This window comes from Agelaius phoeniceus, chromosome 9 (genome assembly GCF_051311805.1).
Source record: "Agelaius phoeniceus isolate bAgePho1 chromosome 9, bAgePho1.hap1, whole genome shotgun sequence".
Taxonomy (NCBI): domain Eukaryota; kingdom Metazoa; phylum Chordata; class Aves; order Passeriformes; family Icteridae; genus Agelaius; species Agelaius phoeniceus.
The window spans coordinates 19,211,028-19,237,967 of NC_135273.1; the positions used below are offsets into that span (position 1 = coordinate 19,211,028).

At 41.0% G+C, this 26,940-nt stretch overlaps 1 long non-coding RNA gene across 1 annotated transcript in view; it reads right to left on the bottom strand.

Moving 5' to 3' along the window:
• The window catches only part of LOC143694770 (uncharacterized), a 201,977-nt gene that overhangs the window by 99,992 nt on the left and 75,045 nt on the right, over nucleotides 1-26,940 (bottom strand). The window contains exon 2 of the long non-coding RNA XR_013183467.1: nucleotides 12,076-12,235. This is a non-coding gene — a long non-coding RNA (uncharacterized LOC143694770). The remainder of the gene's footprint in view (nucleotides 1-12,075; nucleotides 12,236-26,940) is intronic.

Below are 26,940 nucleotides of genomic sequence, written 5' to 3' on the forward strand. Positions count from 1 at the left end.
TCAATAAAGCACAGCACAAATCCAGAACTTGAGGGAACAGCCAAACCTTGTAAGGACACTTTCCCCAACAGGCCAACAGCTGCTTTGCTATAGGTGGGGGTTTTAATGATTTTCCTTTTAAAAGTGTTACAGGAAAAAGAACAAGGATTGGAGGAAGAAATCATTATGCAAAATCCAGTGAAGCCTGTAACACAAACCTCTCCTCCATTCTGCTGTCTCTTACCTTTCTCACATTTTTTTCTCATAGTCTCTTTCCAATCAATTTCTATCCCTCTCTTTTATTATTTCTCATTCCCAATGCCCTTTTCTATCCAGGGAGAGAAGAGAATTGCTGATATGAGAACAGGTTTCTGGGATCTCAAACATCCCAGTTCTCCTTGTGGCTCTAGAAAACCTTTGTCAACTCTAACTTCCCCAAACACCTCAATTCCAACACAGTAAAATGGGAATAACAACAGTTTCTAGTTCACAGGGGGATTGCACAGCTGAATTAATTAGCACCGGCTCAGTGCTTTGAGATTCTGGATAGAAAATTCTATCAAAATTTCAAGCATTATTGTGAATAATAATTAATGTTTCCATGACATTTGTCTGTTTTCCTTTTTCACGCAAATCATTCTTTGTTTCTTTATTCTTCTTCCTTAGCTCTCCCTTCACTTCTTTTTTCTCAGGTCATTCTTAGTTCTGTTACTATGTTTGCTTTAGCTAATGGACCAAGCAGAAATGTTGTGAGACTGAGTCTCCTCTGTCTCTACTTGATCATGGGGGAAAAATCTCACAAAATCTCAAATGCTGTGCTTGGCTGGAAACAACAGGGACCACGGCATTCAAAACTGGGCAGTACCTTTGAGTCCTGCCCTCTGAAGCTCTCATCCCTTTGGCCCAAAGGGATGTGGGGAGGATTGTAGGTAGATGCAGTAAAGCTGATACTTGTGGCCTGTAAATCTGTTGGGGAGGGTTGGTGGCAATGAGCCCTGCTGTGGAAACAGGGAGAAGTTTGCATGCTGTCTGACCCATCAGTAGCGATGAATCAAACTCAGAGTAAGACTTTGGAATTAATCACAACATAAGTGTGAGGATGTTAAACAAGAAAAGGAAAGCAAAAAGCCCTGCACCTCTTTCTTCTCTTGAATATAAATTTATATATGCTTATTAACATTTTCCTAAAGGAATTTTTGTTTTGCTGAACTGTTGGAAAAACTCTACCCTTTTGTCCCCTAGGAAAAGCACCCCTCTGGAAAAAGAAATAAGAATCATAGCTGAGCTGCCCCTTTTGGCACTGACAGAGTGAGGGCTTCTGAGGGACCCACAAATACCACAGAGTGCTCCTTGGCTGAGCCCAGGATGGTGGCAAACTTGCAAAGCAGGAAGGAGGGACCAAGCCAGCAATTACAGAACTGATAACAAATGTAACTGTAGAGCAGCTCTGCTGATGATCTCCAGGCTAAGCCAGACATGAGACCCAGGAGGGAGGGGACCAGTGCCTGGTGCAGGGTCACATCCATTCTAGGCTTCTACAGCCCCTCTTGGCTTTTCCTTTCATCACTTCAGTTCTGTTTGACTCTTTTCTTTTCTCTTTTGTGCACATGAGAAATAAAAGCAATTTTTTTTTTCTATGTCATTTTTGTGGCTTCTGGCTTGTTTCTCTTTCCCTCTCCTTCTTTCTCTCTCTTCCTCCACTCCCACAACACTTCGCTCTTCAATAGATTTGCCTTGAGGTCTCTGGGAAGTTACATTTGTTGCACCTGGCACCCTTTGGGCACCGTGTAAACAACATTATGATTGTTAACATCCACCATGCTGCGTGATGGACGGCACTGCACATGCTTGCAACACCCTACAGCACAATCCAGCCTCTGAGCCCCCAGCAGCCACCACACGCTCCTGTGCATTGCCAGCAGGACTCCCTCTTCTATTGATCTCACTCAATTGATTCCCAATGATCCATAACACATCAGGTATCCCCAGGTAGTTCGAAAAATCAAAATGCTATTGGGTCGCCGCAACATCAGAAAGATGTAGGGTAAAACCCAGAGCCTCCTCCCCCTTTAATCCCATTTCCTCATAGCCCCAACTGGGAGGCTCTGTCTAGGTGAACTGGGGAACAAAACCCAATGTAAAGTCATAAATTACCCATTCTCCAAGGTATTTGTCATCCACCTAACAAACAGCTGGGCATTATATTCTGGTATGCTATAAACATACCAAATACTGAGGTATTCAGTCAATTCCTCCTCAGTTAAGCATTATTTATACAGGAAGTCCCATACAGTTTAAGATCATAGAGGTGGACTAAAAATGTAGCAAGAAGTCAGGCTAGGCCAAACCCATTTTGCTCCTACAATTTTTAGTCATTATAAAATATTTTCATAACTCCTCATGAAAGCCAGTGGGCCCCATTTTCTGCCAGTGCATGTGTATCTTAAGGCAAGCCTGCCATAAGTGCTGTCATGAAATCAAATACTTTTGCTCATCAGAGAGTTAAATTGCCTTTTGTTTATTTTCTATTTTTCCCTTGCAGTATTAATAGCATAGGCTGAAAATCCCCCAACAGGACATTTTCTGTAAGTGAAAGTCAATTCATTGAAATCCAGACAGACTGTAAAAGCAATTCAGTTTTCACAATACTGCAGCAAAACTGCCTGGCAACTCTCCTGAAGTTGGAAGCCTCAAGTTCCCAGGGTTTGCTGCCTGCAAGAGACAGGCCTGGGATGTGATCTAGGGATAGGCTTGCACTCAAAATTGGAATAAAACTGAATTCCCCAATTCTGACACTTTTTATGCATCAGAATTCTCTTTCTCTGCCAAAGTTTCAGTGATAAGAATCAAAAAGCAAATGGATAGATGAATCCTAGATGTTAAATTGACTGGAATAAAAGGAAATTATTAATGTACATTCACTGTCAGAGGTGAAAGACAGGCTAAGAATCACCAGATAGATGTGTCAGACAAATGCAAAATGGATCTTCAAAATTCATCCTGGTAAAATAATCTTATAAGAATGATTTTGAAACTAGCATGATTTCTCATTTGTATCACAAAATACAGCCCAGAGATCTTTGCCCTGACATTCCTGTGTAAGTCTCCATAACTGGCAGTAGAACTACAGCAAAACTTTTGCAACTTTCAAGAACTTATATATCTTGCAAAAATAAATACTTGCATGAAAGAGCTATTTCCACCATTCAAACTAGTATTATGTTCCTTTAATAATTCTGCATAATCAATGGGAGTTTTCTCAGTGTGAAAATGTTATGTGATAAAACTAAAAAGAGCACCACAGTCTGTCTCCTAATGAGGAAAATGATATTGTGAAGGTTTATACAACACTAAGTAAAAAAATCCTCTTTATGATTACTCGGACAAGAAAAATAAAGAAAAGTTTGAACATTCTGAGATGATGACAACCTTCTTTAAATACACTCTTTAATGAGTGTAGGCAAGAGAAGATAATACACATCTCAAGGTATTCATTTAGGTAGCAGATGAATATACTGGGCACAAAATCAGTACTGAAAAACCATAAGAACCTGAGGAGGGGCAAAAATGGAAGAACAGCAAACGTGACATCAATGGAAAGGAACAAGGAAAAAGACCATCCTGAAAACTATAATCTAGCAAACCTATACAATGATGTCTGTGTCCAAAGAAAAAGGCTTTAAAATATTAAGGGAAGGATCCACTCGCTAAAAAAGTAGCAATTAATGAAGATATGCCTTGTAAACAGTCTGTATATAAATTTTTCTCTTCTTTAGAAAAAAACTGGAAAAATCCTCAGGACAGTTAACTTACACGATTCAGGCCCTGTCTGCAGTGAAGTAAAGAATGTTTGCATTGTCAGCACTTCATACTTAAAAATCATGATCCAAGTACAGGCAAAAATCACAAGATACATTAGAAATAATGTAATTTGTATATAACAACATTTTGTATATATGTATATTTATATACATGTATATAACATAAATACAAAAGAACTTTTATCTGACTTCTAGTTTCAGTGTTCTCAAGACATCTACAGCTACATTATTAATGTAATTAATTCCTCTGTAATAGCCAGAAATTCACTTCTAGTGAAAAGGAAGCATCTCATTGCATCACAGGGACCTTGTGGCTCAGTGCTTTTGGAAGCAGCTCAAACGTCACAAGACCTGGAAATGGCCCAGCAACTCCTGGCAAGGCTGACAGGGCTGGTCGATACCAAAACTTATCAAAGGCTTGGGTGTTTTCTCCTGTGTGACATTTTGGTGGAAGATGCCATCCAAAGCCTATTTGATAATTTCAGGTTCAAAATTCTGCCTGGAAATTCATTCTGTAGTAGCAGCTTGGAAAGGACTGTTTTCCACTGATTCTTATCCATGTACCAGGAGAACCCCTCTTGTGAACCTTGGCTGCTTCTTGCAAGCCCTGTCTCCTGCCAGGCCCTTCTTTCAAGATCTCTTTCTGTGCCTTGCCAGCTCTTCCCCAGGCACATTGACCCCTGATGTTGCTCACAATGAGGAATACAGGGACTCTCTGTAAACACTGTTCCTCCTTCTCTCCTCCTACCCTCCCAGGTATAATCCCCCACGTGTTTCTTACACACACTGGGGAGAGCATCCAGCACCCCACATTGCATGCTCAGGTACTAGTGGCTTCTCCACACTACTCCCTTTCCCTCACACATTCAAAGCACCTTCTCTATCCTTACTGTTTTCATTGTTCTTCACAGTCTCCTTTACTAAGGAACAGAAAGTTTCAGGAAGGAGGCAACATCTTTACTACAGGCACCCTAACTTTTTTCTGCCATTTGTAAGCAAATGCTGACCCTCCGAGACTGCAACCTTCTGTGGCTTCTGACCATCGGGAGAAAAGCTGTAGGGGACTGTTTTGAAGGGTTTGTTTGGTTTTTTTTTTTTAACTCAAAGAAGATAGATTTAGATTAGATTTTTAGGGAGTAATCTTGACTGTGAGGGTGGTAATACGTTAGAACAGGTGGCCCAGAGAAGTTGTGGATGCCCCATCCCAAGAAGTGTTCAAGGCCAGGCTGTATAGGGCTTGAGGAAATCTGGTCTAGAGGGTGGCATCCAAGCCCACTGCAGGTGAGTTGGAGTGAGACAAAATTTAAGGTTCCTTCCAACCCAAAACATTCTATGATTCTGTAATGACTTTTAACCTGAGACTAATTTCAAACACATCCTGTTGAACATCCACAAAAGGAAGACAAACAAAATCTACACAGAAAACTCAAATGGACTGAACAAGGTGAAACTTCACACAGGTGGTGAAACTTCACACAGGTAGAGAACCTCTCTTCACAGAAGAAAGAAGCTTTTTTTTTTCCATGTTAGTGTCCATGAGAATCCTCTCTTAACCACAGAGCTGCATTTAGAATATCCTTAATACACCAGCAATGGTTAGTTACGCTGCCTAATCAGGCAGCTTCCACATATATACTTCACAGACTCATATATGAAAGTCAAATCATCATTATCAAGCAAATCAACCCAAAGCCCCCTATTTTCATGCTGCTTTCTCTAACATCAAGACCAGTAGTTTTTAGTGTACACTTTTAAAACCACTAGTTTATTTTTAAGGAAAATGCTTTTAATGTAACTGGCAACGGTGAGCTTATGGACAGAGATGGACTGTACTGGCAGCTATTCTTCTAATGCTTGCTTTTTGTTCTTACTCTTTGCTAATTGAATACGATTGAAAATCATTTATCTAGATATGCTTCATATCACGGAACATGACATAAAATCCAGGAATCCAAATTTTAACCAGTAACATCTAGCTAACAGTTAGCTGTCTAACCCATCAGGAAAGTTTATATATCCTATCTCCTGTCAAAACTGAGCAGAAATAGGATAATAGCTTGCTAATGCTACCAGCTAAGCCAACCTTTTTTCTCAGGCCAATACAGTCCACAGTCAGAAAGTTCCAGACGGACTCTGCACAGAATCATTCTCCTTAAAATGTCATGAATTGCTTGTTTGAACTTGAAAAGTCCCAGAGAAAAAAAAAAGAGTAGTACAATAATTGAGCCAAAGCTACAAAGCAGGGTACCCAAAACTTAGTAAGTGCCGGAATACAGGAAGACTGCACAGAACTCTGCAGGCAATGAGCCAGAGGGAACAGGAGAGAAATTAAATGAATCTGTCATACTTCTTGCTCTCTAACTTGGTAGTCTATTAGTAACAGGGTAAGATTAGCAGAAGAGGTTTGCACCATCATGAACAGAAACTCCTTGTACACGCCCTCATCCACCTTTGTCCAGCAACCCATTAACATCAAGCAAGTATAATATGCTAGTAGGTTAAATTTCCTAATCAACCAGGATGTGAGCATGTTATAGCTACTTAGTATTCAGTTTGCTCTTTAAAAAATGATTTGGTAGAGAATCAGGCCCTCCTCTCCCTCTCTAGCTGACTCTCATCTGATTCTAATTCAATTTCTCTGCCTATTGTTTATTTCACCGCTCCCCTGTGAAGTGTCAAATGCTGATGTTCCGTCAGCCTAGAACTGTCGTTTATATTTGTCATTCAGTCCTTGTTAAAATATAAAACAGGACTGCGCCTGCCTTGGAGCGCTCTGCCTGGGAATTCCCTGTGGTAAAATTAGTCCATTTAGATGGAAAGTTTTGTGTCACTCCCCTGTCTAAATTGGCAGATCTGGCTCTTTTGCAAAAACCAATAAACTGTGAACCTTGATGCATCTGTCAATCAAACTCATCTTTCGTGAGCAAAGCCAGATGACAACAAAAGCTGGGCAGGCTCCTCCGATTGGTTCTTCTCATTTAGGCATATCAGGAGGCACCTGTCACTCCTCTGGCTCAGCATCATGCTCAGAGGGACTCGATTCCCAGAGAGATGAAGCCTTATTGGGGGCTGGGTTGGGGCTGGAATGGGAAAGGAGAAAGGGGGAGTTTACCCTTCTCACTTTTAGTATAATCTGCAGCTTGGCTCCTTCCTCATAGCACTGGTGGGAGACAAGGAACTGGCATCCCCTTTTGTTCTGAAAATGTTTTTTTCACAACTTAAGCAAGCACTTTGATTTCCTAAACTGCAGGTTTTCTGGTGGCTAAAAGGAGCAGTAAATATGACATGCTATATCCCTGGGGCTCTAGGAACTAAGCCACAATACCACAGGAGAGACAGGACGTATTCCAAACCCCTTTCCAAAGCTGCTGTGCCACTGTGCCTATCTGGTCACCCACTGAGGAGAAGCAGAGAAAGTATTTCTACCTCTCTGCTAGGAAAGAAGAGGTTTGCAAACTGTTTGCATTTCAAAGGAAGTATTTCATGTATATATATATTTCATATAAAGGCATAAAAGAGGGAATAAAATGGCAGCAAAGATCAATAGCTCACTCGACCAGACTTGAGAGGGGCTGGCACTTAGGAGCTGATGATATTCTGGGAACAAACCCCAGAGAGAGCACAACTTCATAGGACATCTCAACTTGTCCAGTTTTCACTGGAAAATTCTGAACTCTGCTGTCTGCCCCAAAAAAGGAGGCCAAATCTTTATTAATTTTTCCTTTTGCTTTCCAAAAACTGATTCGAAATTATTTTTTTAAGTGTTCTCATTTGCATACTTGCTTTAGGTTGCTATTAAATCAATCAAGGAACTTCCACAGAACTGTTGCTTGATGGTGGATTTATGTTGCCTCTTAGGCACCCCATCACAAACCTCATCTCAGGTACCTACATTTTTTCTTTCTACTTTTTTTTGCTCAGAACAGCTCTGCCTTCATATGTCACTTACATTGTTTGTAGGAATCATTGTAATTATCTTGGCAAGGCAGTAGCCAAACAGTTCTCTCAAAATCAGAATACAGTACATGACTATTTCTCACAGTTACCGTGCAAGCCTCATCGAAGTTTTGTGCTTTTGCTCCAAGAAGGATATGTGATAAAAGATTGAAACCTCAGCCTACCTAAACAGTTGTGAGTTCTTTTGGTTCTACCATCCAGCGTCAATTACAGGCTCAAAAACAAAAGACAAAAAGCCTAAAATCAAACTGCAAAAAAAGCTCTTTACAACATTAAAGCTCATATCATTATTCTTACTTACTGAGTGTGTGAGACTTGCCAAACTGGACAAAGTACAGATTTTCATGTGAGATGAATCTAGTAAAATATTGACCAGGTGATACCAGTCAGCCTTCATATACACACCTACTGGGCTACACATATAAGGTCAAAATACAATTTGTACCTCAGTGTCTGAGGTCTTAAACAGATTGCCAGAAGACTGGTTTTAGCAGGCAGGTTACAGAGCACATAGTGAACCTATGCTACACAAAGTAGCATAGCCACAGGCTGCAATCTTGGAAAGGAACATTGCAAACTGTGACTATGAACCATATTAATATCACCTACAGATCCTGAGACAATGACTCTGTGCCTTATGCACTGTACACAGTAAGACATCATTCCTGTCCTGACCAGCCTACTTATCATTAGACAAAACTGAAAGGGAAAGTGACTCATTCAGAGCTGCTCACCTGATCATTGACAGCAAAGGAACAACACATAAATCTCACCAGCTCTACCAGCTGGAACCTCCTGCTCTTTATGCAGGCATGGATAAAAGCAAAGGGAACTATCATCAATTGGTTTTTTTGTTTTGGTTTTTTTTTTTGGGTTTTTTTTTTTTTGGTTTTTTTTTAACAGATTCTTGAGAAAGTAAATGAAAGAAGAGATTATAAATTTTCAACACAGATTTTCTACCTGCTGCATCATTTTCTGGCCGGGGAGTACATATATGTAGTACATAGAATGTCTAAGCAAATGAACTGGAAAACACTGTGACAAAAAAAGAGAAACTTTAAAAAGCTGATTTGTGGAAATAAACTGCTATCAAAGAGCACACCAATAGGCCAAAGAACGTCCATAACGTTTTTAATCAATTTCAGTGTTTCGGGAGATATTCAGCCAAGATTCCCAAAAGCAGCTCTCTAAAATGTAACTCATACTCAAGGATCTAACCAAACATCACAGGTTTCCCAGAATCGCCAAGAGCTCAGCACTTTCCCTGTTCACAAGCATCTTTTCTTGTTCTGGATGCACGCAGGAGTGGAATTCCTTCCATGATTTATTCCCATCCCAGGACTCTGCTTTGTAGGTTCACTGCCCAACAACTGCAAGATACTGGCCAGTATTCTGAACTGCATAATCTTTTGTTATTTGGTTTATCCTTTGTCAAAATATTCGAGAAGCTCAGTCTCTGCAGTTGTGACCAGCTCTTCTAAAGGGTTCAAATGTGAGCTAGGTATGTAAATATGTACAGTTCAGTATTTTTACTACAAGACTTTGAAAAGTGTTTGGACGCTCAGTTGCACATTATACAATGAGTTTTAGCTTTTTTGAATTTTTTTGTTAAAGATCCCTGAAAACCCATCCATCATTTTCATGTCTATCTACTCATATAAATTAATTCATTTATGCTTAACTTGCTCTTCTTTGAAAGTTTTGGGGTTTAGGTTGATTAGGAAAATTCTCACCCTGTTCTTCTACCAACTAGATTACATATTCACCATTCAACTTCCTTTTGGGTTTTAGTATAAATCAAAACAAACTTAAATTATACCCTGTGCTCCAACTATTTCATTGTGCTTTCCCTTCTGTCTGTATCAGCTGATCACTCTCACTAGATGTAGATATTACTGTCTGCAGCAGAAATTCTCTTGCTGCTTTGTGTTTGTACAGCAGGTACCATAGTGGGCTCTTGGCCCCCTCCAGAAATCTCAAAGAGCTCCCACAAAATAAACTTTGAACAGCAAAATATTTTTGGAGAAAAGGCCACCAAATAGCATTGTTGTGAAACATTCAGGTGATGTTGAATGTATCTTCTCCTTGGAGGTGAATTCTCTGAAATTACTGCCTTCCTGGAAAATTCTGCTCTGGGTCATAGTGCCAGATATGAAGTTTCCACCAAAAGAGGGGAGAGAGAGTGGAAACAAAACTAAAAGTAACTCAGAACAGTCTTGATTCTGGAGAGTTGTCAGTCTCTATCAATGTCTCTGATATTGTCAAAAATGCCTTTCTAGTTTTGTGTTTGAGTATGGATTGCCCCTTTTGACTCATTATTGTTTGTTTACTCTTGTGTTTTACATCTTCATTTGTATTTTGCTTTGATAACACAACAAAACTAAAAAAAAAGAAATAACATTTTTATTTGTAGTCCCAAGCTGAGTCTGAGCACAGATATCATCCATTCCCTCAGAAGAGAGGGAGACACCAGAACATTTGAGACCCATGATGAACAGTCTGCAGGGAAAGGAAGATGTTTCCAAGGTCATATCTCAGGGCTGGGCCTCATCATTTTTGTGTTCCATTCTAAGGTGACTGGAAGGCTTTTTGGAGTCTTTCCTTCTAAGTGAGTCATACATTGGCAAGGGTACTAGGTTATTTTTGTCATCTCTGAACTACAAAGATTTTAATTCATGAAAATCAAAGCTTTGGTGTATCTCTTCCCTTGCATAACCACTCAGAACACAGCAAAGTTGAGGCTGGATTATTTGGTTGCTTCTGCACAGAACATTTTTGTGCAATACGTATCTATCTGTGCATGTTAACAGTGAGCATCAGAGCCCACGTTAAATGGCCAACCAAAAGCCCCAGAAGGCAGCTGAAAGCTTAGACTAATGAGCTTGGTTTATGCTCCAGAATAGTTCCTAATTTGCCAAAACAGATACTAATTTTGAAATACCCCATGCTGCTACCACAGAAGATACATACTGACAACAATCACACAGAGGCAAGAACTTCCTTACGCTCCTTCTCTTCAGACATAAGTGTCGTGATTGCAGGTCCTCTCACTTTGTCCCGTTAACCCTATTTCAAAGCATGGTAAATATGTAAGCCACTGATCATCTGGTTTGCTTAGCAAAGACAGAAAACATTTTTCCTGACACTGTATCTCCTTTGGCATGCAGAACTAGTGGGCAGTCTGTCTAATATGGCTTACTCCTAAACTGCTCAACCTTGAAAAAAATTCAGGATTCTAGTTTTGGTTAGCAGGGCCAAAGTAATAACAACATACTGTTTCTGCCATCTATTCCCATTGTATTATGTTTTTCCCTTAAAATGAGCTTATGTCAACATCTTATTTAAATGCTGAGCAAGTCACCTAAGATACAGCCCAGACTGAAGAAGCCAAAGAGAGAAGAAAATGGTCATGAGAAGGAGGAGGGGAAAGAGTTTAAAATCAAAAGCACCGGCCAGACCTCCTCCATGGAAAGCTTCATGTCCCTTGAATAAACACAGTGCTAAAGAACTCCTTCATGCTACTCTCTGTGCTGCCAAAGTAGCAGACTGCTACTCACAGAAGTTTCTGCTGTGAATTCAGGCACAACTCCACTGTTTGAAAATACATGATATTGATAGCAACTAACTTGTACATACAATCAATTATGGTTCTCAACTTGAACAATAAGATTTTGCTTTTTTGTCCTTTCTGTACCTTTTCTCAATCCTGCAGGATGTTCATCTATATAATGGTTAGCTCACTCAGACTCATTGGAGAGCTTCTATCAAGCTCAGTTAACAATGCAGTATTGGTACCACAAGTTACCTGTGCTGTGCTAATAACAGAGGTTGACTCTAGAAATGCCAGTGAGAATCTGTCAGTTCTACTCCTGACTGAGTATCCACTTAGCTATGAGGTTAGTCCCCTAAATTTCATTTTACTAGCCATAAGCAGAGTTGCTTAAAGACAAATTGCTATGCAGACCACTGCCATCTCCTGCTTGAATCACAAGCACACCAGAAGGCACTAGGGGATCTCTTATCTTCAAGCAACCACAATAATTCTCTCTTACAAGTCACACATGAATAAAAACCTCTTGTTTCTGATTAGACCATCTACAACTTTCTGTAAACCTCCATTCCAGATTAGTCACTGCATAAATGAGGCATAGCATTGTTATTACTTCCTCCACCAAGTATACAAGAATCTGTACATAGCTCTTCAGGGTTCCAGGCAGAAATTTTAGCTGCACAACTCACTCAAAACCCTTCCAAATTCAAATGCTTTTCATGTCTTCAGGAATTTCTGTTCAAATTCATAATTGTGACATTTTCTTACCTTTATCTGTGCTCCACATGGTCTGTTGCTGTGCTGCTCAGCGCATTCTTTGACCTCTGCATCCCCTGGTGTCAGAAAGACTCTTAATTGGAATTCATTAAAAAGGTTCCTAAACACTCCCCAGAAGATAAGCCACAGGCTTCCTCAGCAGAACCAGACTCTGCAGGTCACAAGAACACAAGAAAAAGATGGCAATTGATTAAATTACAAAGTAGCAAATTAAAAGCTGATTAAAAATTTTCCCCACCAGTTTGTATTTTGACCAACTGAATTTGTAACCACAGGAAGTTACGAAGATTACAGAAAATTCTTGACAGTTTTATAAACAGAAAAAAAAATCCAGAGTTATGAGCACTCCACAAGCATTCTGCAGATTATCTGAGCTCACAACAAAGTGGAGGAGATTCCTCTGTCTGCCTATTGCACAATTCTACCTTCCTGTAAAGAATCTGTTGAAACTACTGCTAGAGATGGTTGACCATGCAAAACATGAGCCTTTCTTACAAATCCTATACTTTTAAATACACAGAAATACCATTAAAAGGGAGGAAACAGCCTGCGACTTTGGCTTGCATTTCTAATTGTGTGGCCTGCTAAAGGAGCTGCATATTGAATAATTTTAAGTCATTTGTCTTGCTGCTTTAGCTACCTATTATATCCTGGTTAGTTCTAAATGCAACCCTCTTGAAGCTTATTTTGCTTCATTTTATCTCCATTATTTTATGCAGAGTTCAGTTTTGAATGAACTGCCTCTTCAGCAACAGGATTTTTTTCATCTGTATTTCGCAATGCAGGAAGACTTGTATTTTTTCAGGTTTTACTCTCTCTCTTCAATTTTTAGGGGTAATTTTTAAATAAAATTGTTTGTGTTCCTGTCTCAAAGATTCAGTGTCATAGGAGAAAATATGCCTGTTTACTTCTTTAATGTGTCCTATGTCATGTTCACCTCACTGGCTCAGGACAGCTTGATCATAACCATTTTTCTCAGAAGCTTGATTTGCCTTCTGTATGCACCACTGTCAGTCAGCCCTCTGAAGTCAAAAGAGTAACATTCATGTAAACAGTGAGCAAGTGAAACTGGAATCAGGCACTGACTTTTAAGATAGCTGTTTTCAAGTTCATTGCCACAGCCACCCCAGAGGAGACTCCTATTGCACTGTGATCATCTTGTCTGGCCTCTGATATGAGATACCCATAGGGCTGCTCTGAATTAATACCTGCTGTGGGTCCAATAACTGGAGTTGAAGTAGGAGAATCTGTTTCTGAGGAGCATTTGCTATCAACTGTAAAAGTTCAAGTGCTGGAAAATACAGTGAACCCTAACTGTAATATTTTGACAGCTGATTACCTGCACTGTTGGAAATGTGCACATTTTTTTCTGGTTGAATTTACCTGGTATCAACTTATAGGTGCTGGAGCTTCTCAGATAGCAAATTGTGACCAAGCTATATTGCAGAGTTCTTTGCTACCATACTATATGTCCTTCATTGTTGTTCATATTTATAAACTGTAACACTACTAATCTTTTATGGAGGAAAAAAATCTTTTTATAAATAACCTGAATTTGGACTTCATATCTGTGTGTGGAGTCACTCTAAATAAAAGAGACTATTCTTATGTTCTTTCCTGTACACTTGCTCTTAACACAGTAGCTTTAAATGTCTTTCTAAGTGGCAGAAAACTTGGGGGCTCTACAAAAAGACTGTCTCAAATCCTTTGCAGTTTTACTATGATAGCTGCTGGCTTCCTACATCTCCTCACCCAACCTACTTTGTTTTACCACCCTGCAAGTTCTGATGCTCATATGTTGTCCAGCAGGATGCAGGCTAGAGGCTTGACCCAACCCAGCATAAAAGCAACAATGCTAAGACAACCATAAACAAGCATTTGGGCTCCTCAAAGCCCAGTTACACAGTTTTTACCAGATGAGAATTATATTTGTGTTTGCTTTTAATATGACAGAACAAAATAAGGAGAGACCATCTACCACACATTGTTGTGTTTTACCACCCACAGTTTGGGGCTTGCCACTCAAATTCAGTTCTGTCTCCAGGCTGTTTATGATATGGACAGTCATTTTGACAGCTGGACTGATGAAACCTTGAGTCCCAAGATGGCCGAAGGCTGGTAAACTGAGCCACAGTGCTCCAAAACCAAGACATGCCCCACTAGCCTGCAGCTAAAGGCTCTGGATGGCTGTTCCAGAAATGCTGAGCTCTGATTTAATGCCGCTTGCAATGAGATGAGCAGGAATGCTACTGGTAATTCTTCCACTGATCTCAGCATTGAGTATTTTGATGCATCCCACTTACAGTGGAGAGAAGTCCATGGGAGGAGGCTGAGGTGAAGATTGAGATAATGAAGCTGGTCCTCTACCCATGCATACAACCAACATTTCATAGACTTATCTCCCCCTGACCAAGTCTGTAGTACACCTCTTTAGGACACTCAAAGATTCCTAGAAGATGCATAATTTAAAAATTCATTTAATGTTTATGCAAATACTTTTGTTGCACCCAAATTGAATTTCTTTCTGTCTTTGGTTGCATGCATACCCATGTGTATGCATACCCACTCTTCTGCATTCAGAAGTTGTGAAGTCAAAAGCACTAAAATGATCGTTTACATTGCTCTGACTAAAAACTGAATCCCTATGTGAGAGTCATGACATTTTAATGAAAATGTAACAGTGATATAATTTTAATTATATTGGGAAGCCCTGCATTGTCTCAATTGCAGACAATGTGAAACGATATAACCTGGGATCATCAGGGGCATATATAGGACCAGGCACCCCTTTCTGATCCATACAGAGACAAAACTAGGAACCCAAATCACTGAATTTGTTATGCAAGATGTGATTCCTTCTTGGACATCCCTGACAATGACAGACACCAATGACTCATGAGGTGCCAGGCATCACTCAGTACCTACTGAAACAGTATTTGAGCACGCATCAGAATTTTGAGGGTTAACCATATGTGTCCCTAACTTCCCACTCACTTTGTTATGAGGGAGAAACAGAGATGTAAGCATTACAGGTGGAGGCTTGTGGCTGAGCCCCAAAGACACCACAGAACAACTATGAGCTTTTATTGTTGAGGTTTTTTCTTCCTTTTTTTCCCTCCCAAGTCATGGTGCTAGTTGTGGAAAAGCAGCATCGTGACTCCCACTATGAGAGACGTGGCACTCCCTTCCTCTCCCAATCCTCCTTGAGCATTATCCATTGCACTGAGTTGTAATGAAGAGTGCCAAAAAAGAACAGAATTTTTCTTGTCTTTCATTTTATTTTTTAAGCAATCTCTTCCTCCACCTCTTCTTTCTTCTACTCCTCCTCTTCTTCATCCTCCCACCCACCCCCATCCTGTCCATCTCCCCTCATCCTACTCACACACCACTCCCCCCCTTTACCAGTATCCAACACTGTCAACCCAAACACATGATAAATTGCCCTGTCAACAGAATTCATTCAGGGACCAATTAATTCCACAGAAATGAACCAGGAGCCATCAGTTGCTGAAAAACTCCAAGTGCAGGGAGCGAGGAAGCTAGCTTTGTGTGTGTGTGTGTGTGAGAGAGAGAGAGAGAGAGGCTTGGGAAGTTAGTCTGACAGAAATTGGTCATTTAATGCTTAAGTGCACTGTAGACAGCCCTGTCATAGCAGCCGGCATGGCAAAAACTCCCCCAGTGCTTTATTTATTAATTATGTGGAGCAGCACGGGGGTCACTTCACTGTCTCGGTACAGACTCATCAACTTTACTTCTTGTCACTGGGAGAGATACCACAGCATGTGAGATAGAGGGCCAGGCCCTTTTCTGGCTCTGTCTCCTGCCACCCTGCTACAATACAGGGTAGAAGCAAGTTTGGAAGAGGACCACGTGTGTCCTCAGTGAGAGTGGGCAGTGGGAGATGGGGACACAAGGACATCCAGAAGAAGAAGGCAAACTATTATCCTGCTGCTGCCCATCTCTAGAGCAGGGATGGTGGGAGCCTGGAGATTTCATTTGCAAAGCTTCCTCATTATCCTCCTTCAAACTCTCCTTAGCCATGATGCCTGCAAAAATCTGACAGCAGTTAGGCTGCTGATGCATTATGAGTACTGCCTATCCTGCTGATCAATAGTGTCTCATTGCTCCTTGCTGTATTCCCCCAGCTGTCCGTACTAGCCATTGCTTCTTGGCTCATATTCGTAAGCTCTCTGAGGGCAAGACCATCCTTCTCTCACACACAAGTACAGCACCAGGCAATGCCTGATCTCTGAGAAGTGCTCCTCAAATGGTAATAACAGAAAGAATAATAACAACAGTTATTATTATTATAACAACACAATTCTATCCTTTCACAGAATTATAGAAAATAAGGCTGAAGTTGGCCTTAGGAGTTTGATAAGATCATGCCTTTGCCAAGAGAGGATCAACCACCGTTAAAGTACTAAACCTTTTTGTCTGGCCAAAGAAATCTTATCAACAAAAAAGGCTATACAACCTCCCAATACAGTCTTCCTCAGTGCTCCACCACCCCATTTTGCTTTTCACCCTGCATGTGGCTTTAGAGTTTGAAAACATCAATTTCCTCACAAAAAAAACCATCAGCCAGGTCCTGAAATGTATCTCCACCTTTAAGTAAAAGACAGACATGTCGCTACCACATGGTATAGCTCTACAGATGATGCATAGGCTGCTCTTTAATATTTTCTTGCCTGCTTATAAAACAACAGCATGCATTCTGGTTTAATCTAACAGAACATGAATTTTCCAATTGGGTCAGTAGAACCAAATTTTCATCTTCCATTAGCTTAAAAACATGAAGAAATCCTGGGACTGGTGATACTGCACTAGCATTGCAGATTTTAGACCTCTCACTAGCAGCTCTGCTCTTTCAAGCACCCCACTGAAGAAGAAACAACTTTTCCTTCACACTTGATGTCCAATGAAGAACTGCACTGTTGGACTCTTCCAGCTGACCCTGAGATTAGTTCAGCTGATTAGAGTAAGGTGCTGATAATGCCAAGGTTGTGGCTTCAATCTCTATACGGGTCATTTGCTCAGGAGTTGGACTCGATGACCATTGTGAGTCCCTTCCAAGTCAGACTGTTCTGCAGTATTATTTCATCTGATGCCTGAAGAAACAGACTTCCATGTCTTGGATTCCTGGTCTGGATTTTCCTAACCTTCAGGAATATTCAGGAACAAAGCTTAAGTGCATTTCTTCTGCAGACGTCTGTCCAAATAAACACCTGTCTCTTCATTCTCATCAGCACAATAAGGAAAAGCAAAACCACAGCAAAAGTCTGAGTTGGTGAACTACTGCAGTTGTATCTTGGCAAAAAGCTGTTGCCTTTACCTCTCCCAACCCCATCATGGTTCAGTTTAAAGAGGCCAGAAATGCTTTCCCTGCCTGTCACGGTACACAGAGGGGAGAACATACCTAGCAACTTACCTACCTAAGCTAAAACACAGGTCATTAGTTCCTAGTGTGAAAATGTCAAACCACTATTTACTATTACTTCACTATTTACTGGAGAATTACACTGTGATGCAGCTGATAATGATTTATGAGGAGGAGGCTGGGGGTTTCAGAGGATACAGACCATCATCATCTGAGCTTATGCATATCAAGGACACAGACTTTGCAGTGTAACTAATACTGACAATCAGGGAAAAGAATCCTGTGATTCTAGGAGATCAATATGGACTATCATGAACACTATTATTGCTGATACCTTTTCTTGTAAGAACAGTCTGACTCTGTAGGCTGTTAACTTAGTCAACAGTAGAGGATGAAAAGTGGTATTTGGCTGATGAGCTTTCTAATAAGGGGGGTTGCTATCTCTAAGTGTTCAGCAAGTGAGAAAACAGCCTGAAAAGTCCAAAAGCAAAAAATGACAGGGATGACTGAGTGTTTTCATCTTACTTTAACCCTTTCACCTTTTACATGGCTAGTAAAGCTACATTCTAAAGTGAAAGTTACTTTTCAGGGTAATAATTTTTCTCCTGCTGCTGACATTTAAAAGAAAATATACAATTAAAATATTACAAAGACATAACAGCTTATAATGCCAGAGTCATCCCAGCCTTGGATCTGCAGAGGGCTTATTATGAAGAAAGCAGTAGGAAGACTGTCTATAGTCTCTTCTTATAAAACAAATGTGTCTGCCCGTGACACCAAAACAGCTCTTCTAATACAAGGAGTTCTGGACTTACGCCGCAGAAGGAGTTGTTGTTGATAGCTTAAAGGACAGCAAGAGAGCTCTGACCCCATCTCCTCCTTCTCAGGCCATTTTTTCTATTTTAAGCTGCTGTACAGAGCAGCTCTCAGAGTATGGGGGGCAGTGCTGGGGCCCAATTACTTTAACAGTGTTTGCAGCATCACAGCACAAAGGATCACACTTGATGCCCTTGCCCTCCTGGAAATCTCAAGTTTTTGTTATCTTATTTTTTTAAGCTGAACTGAATGTTCTTCTCACTGATATAGCTGGAAGCACTCAACATCATCCAGGTGTGTTTGCCAGTGGTTGTTGTTAAGCAGACGTATCAGTGTGCACAACACATTGGAGAAGGCAGGATCAGGACTGCAAGGCCAGCTTAAATTAGATGCAAAGTACCTACTGAAGCCTGTGAGGACTGAGGGCCCACACACTTGAGACATATATGTAAGAACTTGGTGTAACAGGAGGAGAGAACTCTGCCATAAAGGTGGGAGGAGCTGCTGTCATTGTGTGAGCAGAAGAACCTTGGTTTGGCCCTGGAGCTTACAATGAGTGCTTGTTTTCCAGCAGGTAAAGCCAAGCTGCCTTCACTTTCTGCATGATGAGAATTTTCAAAGAGCAGCTGAATAATTCAGGGAGGCTTTGATCTGAGTGCAGATGGACACAGGCATAAACTGTTTCCAGGGCCAGCTGGGAAGCAGTATTCCTGGCACCTCTCACCTCCTGCCACTTCTCCTTGACATCCGATCCTAGGCCAGCAGCTCTCCCAGCTCCCATTGTGTTGGCAGCTCAGTGACATGTTTGGTGTCAGTGGAGATGCCACAGCCTCTCTCTGTGCTACCCATTTACCACTTGAGAAGCATGGTGGGGCACAAGACTGCACGCTGCTGCTCAGGTCTCCTTTCAAGGATGGATGAGATTGTCCTTGGGGAGAAAAGGTCAGTATGTCCACTTCACTACTTTGCTGAAATTGCCCCCGATCCAGAGGCAAAGGTCTCTGCAAGGGATGCTTGGGCTGTATTTTTGGGACAGTCTTAGTAGGGGTAGAGCTCTTGTGTGCAGCCATGAGAGAAGGTGATGAAAGGAGCTTTTACCAAGTTTCTGTGGTCTCCCTGTTACTCCCTTCCTTTTCCAGGTAATTCTGCATCTTGATCAGGCTTTATTCAGCCTGTCAGGGTTTACCCTGACCTGGAAAAAATCATCTGCGATATACATGAGTCCAACCAGGAAAATAATCTAGTCCTTTACTGTTAAAAAGCATATGTCTTTCTTAGTGCATTTACAGTTTCTGGTATAATAGTGACTCGATGATACAGCAGTGACTTGATTTTGTTCAAGTACATGGAAAACATACACTGAAAATTATTTTATTCTTGTTGACTTTAACAGAACAAATCTTACAGATTTACACCTGTAAGTCCATGAGGAAAATGAGAATCATAGAGTGTGAGTTGATGCATTCAGCAAGATAGAATTATTTGGTTTTGTTTGGGGTTTCTTACTGTCAATTTTGTATGATCACTCTTTACACATGCTTTTTTGCCTCTTCTCTCTTTCTCTCTCTCTGACTAAACTATTAAATTTTATATGAGCCATGGAAGTTTTTCTTTTTTTTTTTTTCACTGTATCTCCCTATACTGCTTTTTGTGGCTGGACCTCCGCCATGCTAATGAGTCAATCAATTCTACCTTTCACTGATTTGTTTGTATGTTCTGACACAAAAGGATGGGGATGAACAGAAAAAAAAACAAAAGTTAATATAACTAGAGGATCCCTATGCAGTCCTTATTTCATATAAAAGCACTTCTCTGTCATATAAACAAGACACAATATAATTCTTTTCACTCACAGTAACTGCCTTTCTAGAAGCTTTCTAAGGACATGAATGCATCCCACTACCATGGTTTCCCAGTTCTGCACAGGCACTGCTCACTTTGACTCCAGACTAATGCAGGACTTCCCAGGAACTCAGAACCTTGCCCATGTTACAGCTGGGGACCTGAGGCACAGGAATTAATTACTGTGTGCATGGTCACACTGCAACTCATAGCTCAGCAGAGAATCGAAGTAATGTCATTTAGATGCCACTTAATGTCACTTATTATTTGATTCGCTAGACTGTTCATCCCACAGCTGATCACTTTTGTATGTAAATCAGCCACTTGAGCTGGAGGAAAGGAACTGTAAACTTAGATATTGAGAGAGGTAAAGAAGCTGATGAAAAAAATGTAAACAGAACTATCTGGCAGGGTTTACAGAGGGGAAGATTATGTTGTGATTAGTAGTAGAATATGCAGAAGTATGGAAACTTTCTTTTGTAATGTTGAGGGCTGTGCTGCCTAGAATTTTCTATCACCCTTCAGCCAAGCAGTGACATGTGTCTGTGAGACCAGAAATGTGGTCTGTGTCCCAACATGAACTGAATGTCCTCCAGAATGAAGACTATATTTTGTTGTGTGTTATTGTTTATGCAATGTGCTCTGGTCCTTGCTTTTTTAGGAATACCAGAAGTGATAATTTGGCAGACAGGCTGGATACACCCAGTCCTGCAGTTCCCAAGCCAGTTTTCTGCTTGTGGATTTACCTGACATGGAATTACAAGTTTCATAGCACAAGGGCAAGAATCAGAATCTGTGCCCTGAGAAGAGAGGGAAGGTTATGAGTAGGACTTAAGGGATGAAATGAAAGAAAATAAGCAGTCCTGGACTGCAAAGATGCAGGCAAGCAGTATTATCTGGATGTGTTGTCCCAGTCAAGCCCATAAAGCTATTCAAAGGAGTACTTTGTACTTACACAGTGTTTGCAAACTCAGGCCATGATTAAACAGCAATGACATGTAGCAGCCTATGAAGGAAAGCAGCGGGTGCTAAAATGCTTAGCTGTTTTTCTTTTGAGAAATCAAGTGTGCTTCAAAGATAACAGGCCATGAAGATTAAGCTGCTACTGCACCAAAGGAGGAAAGCAGATGGAGCCACCAGCACTGCCACAGATGAGTACACAGAGATGTTTAAAGGCTAGAGATTTTATCAGTCCCTGCTCAAGGAGGGCTGTAGGTTTCAGCTGTGGAAGCTGGAGAGAGGCAAAGAGGAAAAGAAGGGGAGGAACATGAAGTGGAAGGATTTAATTAATTAAAAGAGATTAATTAGCACCATAGAAGCAGGTACCATGGATTACAGCAACTGTCAGCAAAGAGCAGTGACAGCTGCAGCAGGGCTGGCCGGCCACTCCCAGCCCAGCCACTGGCCATGTGCACACCTCAAGACTTCGGGCAGTAAAGCCAGGCAGCTCAGGTGTCAGAGTGCTCCCAAAGTGAGGGGTAACTTGGAGGATGCAGCTCAACCGGACAGGGAAATGAGCTGGTGCTGGTTTTTGTACATTCCATGTCACCTTGAGCAAATCACTGATCTTGCTATGCTCCAGTTCCTGAAATTGGGAGATAATTCTTCTGAACTGCCAATTTAAATTGTAAGACCTTTGGGGCAGAGAGTAGAGCACGCCTTCTATTATATTTATAAAGGATCAGTAAGCATTAAAGAAGTGCTGCAGTAAAGACCTAGTTAGCTGGTAACCACAGTCCAGATGCACAAAGCTAAAGTTAAAAAAAATGTTCATGCACTCCCCCTCCACCCCTCAATATACCTTTCATATCAATAAAGTATTTCATAATTTAGCTATGCCAAAGATATTTTTAACTAACCTGGAAGCAAATATTACCAGTTTATTTGTTTGTACTTCTATTAAAAACATTTTCACTTTAACACTTTCTTCTATTTGTAAAACACCAGAATACAGAAGGGCTCTAAAATTAATATCATGTTAATTTTTCCAAAGTGAAACATTCACATTGCTATTAAAATTGCTTCATTCCTGTTTAGCCAAACTTCTCCAACTATTATGGATCACAAAATACTTTTGATTCCCAAGACACTCTCTATTTACAGCTATCATTACAACTACCTCCAGCTTGTTCCACTGCAGCATCACAAGTAACACAGACTGCTCACATGTAAAGCATTTTAGTATTTGCTATTCAGCATCTATTAGTCTTGTAAAAAGATATTTATTTAGAAGCCAAATAAAGTTGTTAGTTTAATTCTGTGTATGCACAGCACTGGAGGATTTGATCTCTACTAAAGGTCCCATTTGATCCTTAAAACCACAGCATGTTCTTCTGTGTATGTCAGAAACAGGCTAGAAATCTTGCAAAGTGGGGAGAGCTCTGGAGAGGCTCCTGCTCCCAGCTTTCTAACTCTCAAAGGCACAGAAGAGTCCTTGCAGTCATTGATTAGCTTCCCATTTGCCTCAGTTTCTACACATACAAACTGAAGATATTACTTAATACAGCTCCACAATATGTTGTAGGGCAAATATATTTGTCTCTGCCAGTAGAGCAGACAGAGGCTTGGGAGGACAAAGCAATAGAAACAAAACAATTTGTATCTCCTGATTCAGAAACACACAGAGTTCATCTTCAAAAACCTGAACATCCTAGGCAGATTTTAAGAATCTTTAAAGACAGAAAACTAAACTCCAGCAATGAGCTGGGTTTTCTCCTGTGCCCTCATATGTCATTGCAAATCACACACATCATCTGGATTCCAGCTTGGGGGAAAGAGAATGTGAAAACTGCAGATACATTGCTGTACACCTACCATTTGGATTGCAACATGTGAGGGACCCGTTCTTGGCTCCAAGCACAGGGGCAAGAACTACAATATGAAGCTGTAGATTTACTATGTGACACTGGGTGAATCACTTCTTTTCCCCTTGTCTCAGTTCCCCCATTAGCAAGAAGAAGGAGGGAGGTAAAAGACATACCTCCTGGAAACACTGGAAAGACATAGTTCATCCTCATCTAAGCACATAGTGTCTGCAAAAAAGATGCATCATAAGCTGATTTTGACCTGAACTCTCTGCTATCCATGAGAGCTCCCCACTCCTTTAGGATGCTGAAGGCAGCAGTCCTGTAAAGCTCTGTACCTGCCTGCTGTGCACACAGCAGCCATCTCAGCACACAGTGTCAGACTCTGGGCTGCTCCAGTCTATTTTATCACAATTTACTTGGTAACAGGTTACAAATGTGGCATCTGATGAAAATAATGAGCCTTGATGTCACTTAGTGCACGAGGCTCCCTGCATGTGTGCAGGGAATAGCAAATAACAGCCAGTCTGGCCTCCTCACAGGTGCCAGCACAATTGGTCCCATGGCAGCATCCTCTTTCTGTGCTCTGCCTCAGCAAACCTCACCACCAGCCACATTCAGGCACCATCAAAAACCCACTGCAGCATCAAGATCAAGCCCAAGGCAACCAGAGCAGGACTACTCTCCACTGTGACAGGTCAATGTCCTTTGGAAACTCACCCAGTGGCCAGCTCTCAAGTACATTGCCCTCAGGTGCATCTGTGTCCCACTTGCAGAGGCACAGGTCAGTCAGGAGCAGGAACCAGCCCACTGCAAGGAAATGATCCCTCTTTTCACCGTAGCATTCTTAGTATGATGGGAAAATTTTCAGTGAAGAAAATCCCACTACAACTCTAGAGGAAGGTTATCCAGCTCTTAGGTGACTAAGTACCCCTGGTTTTAGGGGCTGGTCAAACCAAGTCAACACTTGCTAGGTGGCTCCTACCCAAGCCCCTTTGCTCTTCTGAGTCTTATTTTTTCTGTTGCTGAATGAAGACAAAAGTGCTCCTTATACTCCATGGGATGGCCTTAAGGGTAAATCTGATAAAGAACAATATGGGGCTACGGACAAAGATAAATGTGGGAAGGGTAGAAGCAGCTGTGATACAGAGCAGAGAGTAGTGCACCAAAGATGGGATAACCATAGAAAAGATCATTAAACAAGTGCTAAAGCAGACATAGGAATGGAAGTAAAAAAATTAAAAAGATAAAGGCTGTGGAACAGAGACATGATACAGCTCTTCATTCATGCTCTGACATTTTGCCTTTTTCTTATAAGTTGGGATTTCCCAGAGATTTTTCAAAGTTTCTACAAAAAAAAACCAACCCAAAAAAAACAACAACAAAAAAAAAAACAACTACAGAAAAAAGAAACCAAACCACAACAACAAAAAAACACCAAAAAACAAAAGCAAAAAAACCCAAAAACACCACAAACCCCCAAATAACACATGTCTTCAGATGGGGAAGCAGCACTCTGTATTTTTGGATGCTTTGGCTAGGTATCCAGACTGATGCCTGACTAACACTGTGTCTGCAATGGGCCAGGTTTAAATGCTTGAAAATCCCCTAGAGGAGTCACCTGATCAGAGGAGAGGAGCTTTGTAGCCCCTAACATTTACTACAACCACTATTATTATTCATTTCACTGTATAAAAATATACCATGACTACATACAGACTTAGAATCTTTTGGAAATAGGAGACAGTATAGAAAAGCACCATCTTTACTCTTTCTAAATCCAAATACCAATATAAAAGTTGCCCAAGACACAGAAGGATCCTGCAATACCAGTGCTGGACTAACAAGCAAGAGGTGAGGGTTGCAGTTCTCATTTTGCACCCCTCTGTGGTTCAAACCAAATACTTGATTTCCTATGTGTGAGGATACAGCCTTCCCAAATTTCAGATCAGTTGGATTACAAAGCCAAATTATTATCTGCTTGCCTTTTTTTTAAACAAGAGACAAATCCTATCATGACAGGGGCTCTGATCTCACGAGAGCCTTTCATTGCTATTGTAACACAAACACCAGCCCCACTCCTCTCATTAAAATCTCATCTTCTTCCCCAGAGCTTCAACACTGCTCATAGTCAGGTCACTGAACATAGCCCATGTGTAAAGGGAAATGGCAGCAGGACAAGAGAGGGTGGATGAGGACATGCTGAATATTTACGTTTGTTGAGCTGGTCACAGTGACACCTAGCTTTTTTTTCCTGAGTTGACAGCATAAAGCATACAAGAAATGTAAATCATAGCTTTGGGTTTGCATGATCTTGCACTGAGTCTAACACAGAAATATCTGAACAGAGAAAAAACTATGTATAAAAGGGATTTTATTTTAGTCTAGCAGAAAAAAAAGCCTAACAAAAAAGTGATAGAACACAAGAAGATAGAACACAAATTCAGATGAAAAATATACTCCACTGTTTCAATTTACTGTGATTAGCAACTGAAAGTGTCAATTGAAATTGTGAGTTCTTATTCTCACAATGTAAACTGTGCACTATGTGTCTTGCTCAGGAGGTCAAAGTAGATTATTTCAGGATTCCTTCTATGTGCAAATCTATTTTTTTCTGTTACCTACTTGTCCACTGCTGCCAGTCCCTCACATGATCCTTATAGTCTTTCCTGATCTTGATCAGCATGCCAAACTTTGTCACACTTACAAATTCCTCTTACGTATGTTTATTACTTTTTCAGATCATTAACAAATATATTAACCCATTCTGGCATTGTTACAGATTGCCTGTTTTGCCTGAATGCTTATTTCAGCAATATGAGAATTTTTACCATACCCCTTGCCAGTCTGTTTCCTAATGGATTCTCATATTTGAATAATTTTTTTCTACTATCACTTCAGTGTATGCAAGTCTCCAGAATATGTTAGCCAAGGCATTTTCTGTAAATTTCTGTCCAAAGTAGTTTGAGAGTGCCCATCCTGTAAGGAAGTCTGAGCATTCCCATTTTGTAAATGTAAAAGTATGCCACAAGAGACCTACATCCTGATGTACAAAGCATTTAAATGTCTAATTCTCACTGAACTCTTATCCCTTATGGGTAAGATCTCAAATGACTGTGGGGAGAGCACTCTACTTAAAAATCTTATGTCTTGGGCAAAGTGCTTTAGAAGTACAGAAACAGACTCCCAGCTCCAGAGAGCCTCCATGCTCACCTGCATACTGCATTGTAGAGTCAAGAGACAGACCCCCTACACCAATGTGTGAAGTAGTTACCATGCTGCTTCATCAGCTCTGGTCTCCAGGTGTGAAACCCACAGCCATGAGCCACTGGGAACTGCTCTCCAGACCAGGATCACCTACTGGGGACTGGAAATTCCTGGCCAGTGTGATGGTCTGTATGAGCAGCTGGAGCAGGGCTGTAGCCTCAGCAGCTAGGGAGACTGGCATGCAGAGACAGCTGCTGAGCAGTGGCTGAGCCCCACAGCTGGACAATCCCCCTTTCACCTGTGGGGAAGCCAACGCTGCCAACAACACAGAGGGCAAAACCAGGTGATCTTTAAGATCCCTTCCAGCCCAAACCATTCTGTGTTACTCCTCAAAATGCCTGCATAACCAAGGCCAGCTCAACTCTGCCCAGAGAACTCTGTCTTTACCCACTAGAACCCCTAACCCCTGGGGCCTGCTGACTGCGACAGATAGAAAAGCTCTCTGCAGCAGTGTCTGCTGGAATGTTTTTTAATTATCTCTGGAAAGTATGGACTGTGTATCATCATTAACTGGACTAAACACTGACGGTCAGTGAGTCAGGTACCAGTAAACGGTGCAATTAACAGCCAGAGGAGAGAAGTGTATTCAATCTGAAAGCTTTCTTTCTCAATCCATCTCCACTCATCACCCAAAGTGCTGAGCAGCGGACTTTTACTTTCAATTACATTAATCAGGTTAATTCCAAGTTAAAGTCAACATTTTAATCAAGAGGCAGGGAAGTAGAGGGCTGAGGGGAAGAAAGGAAA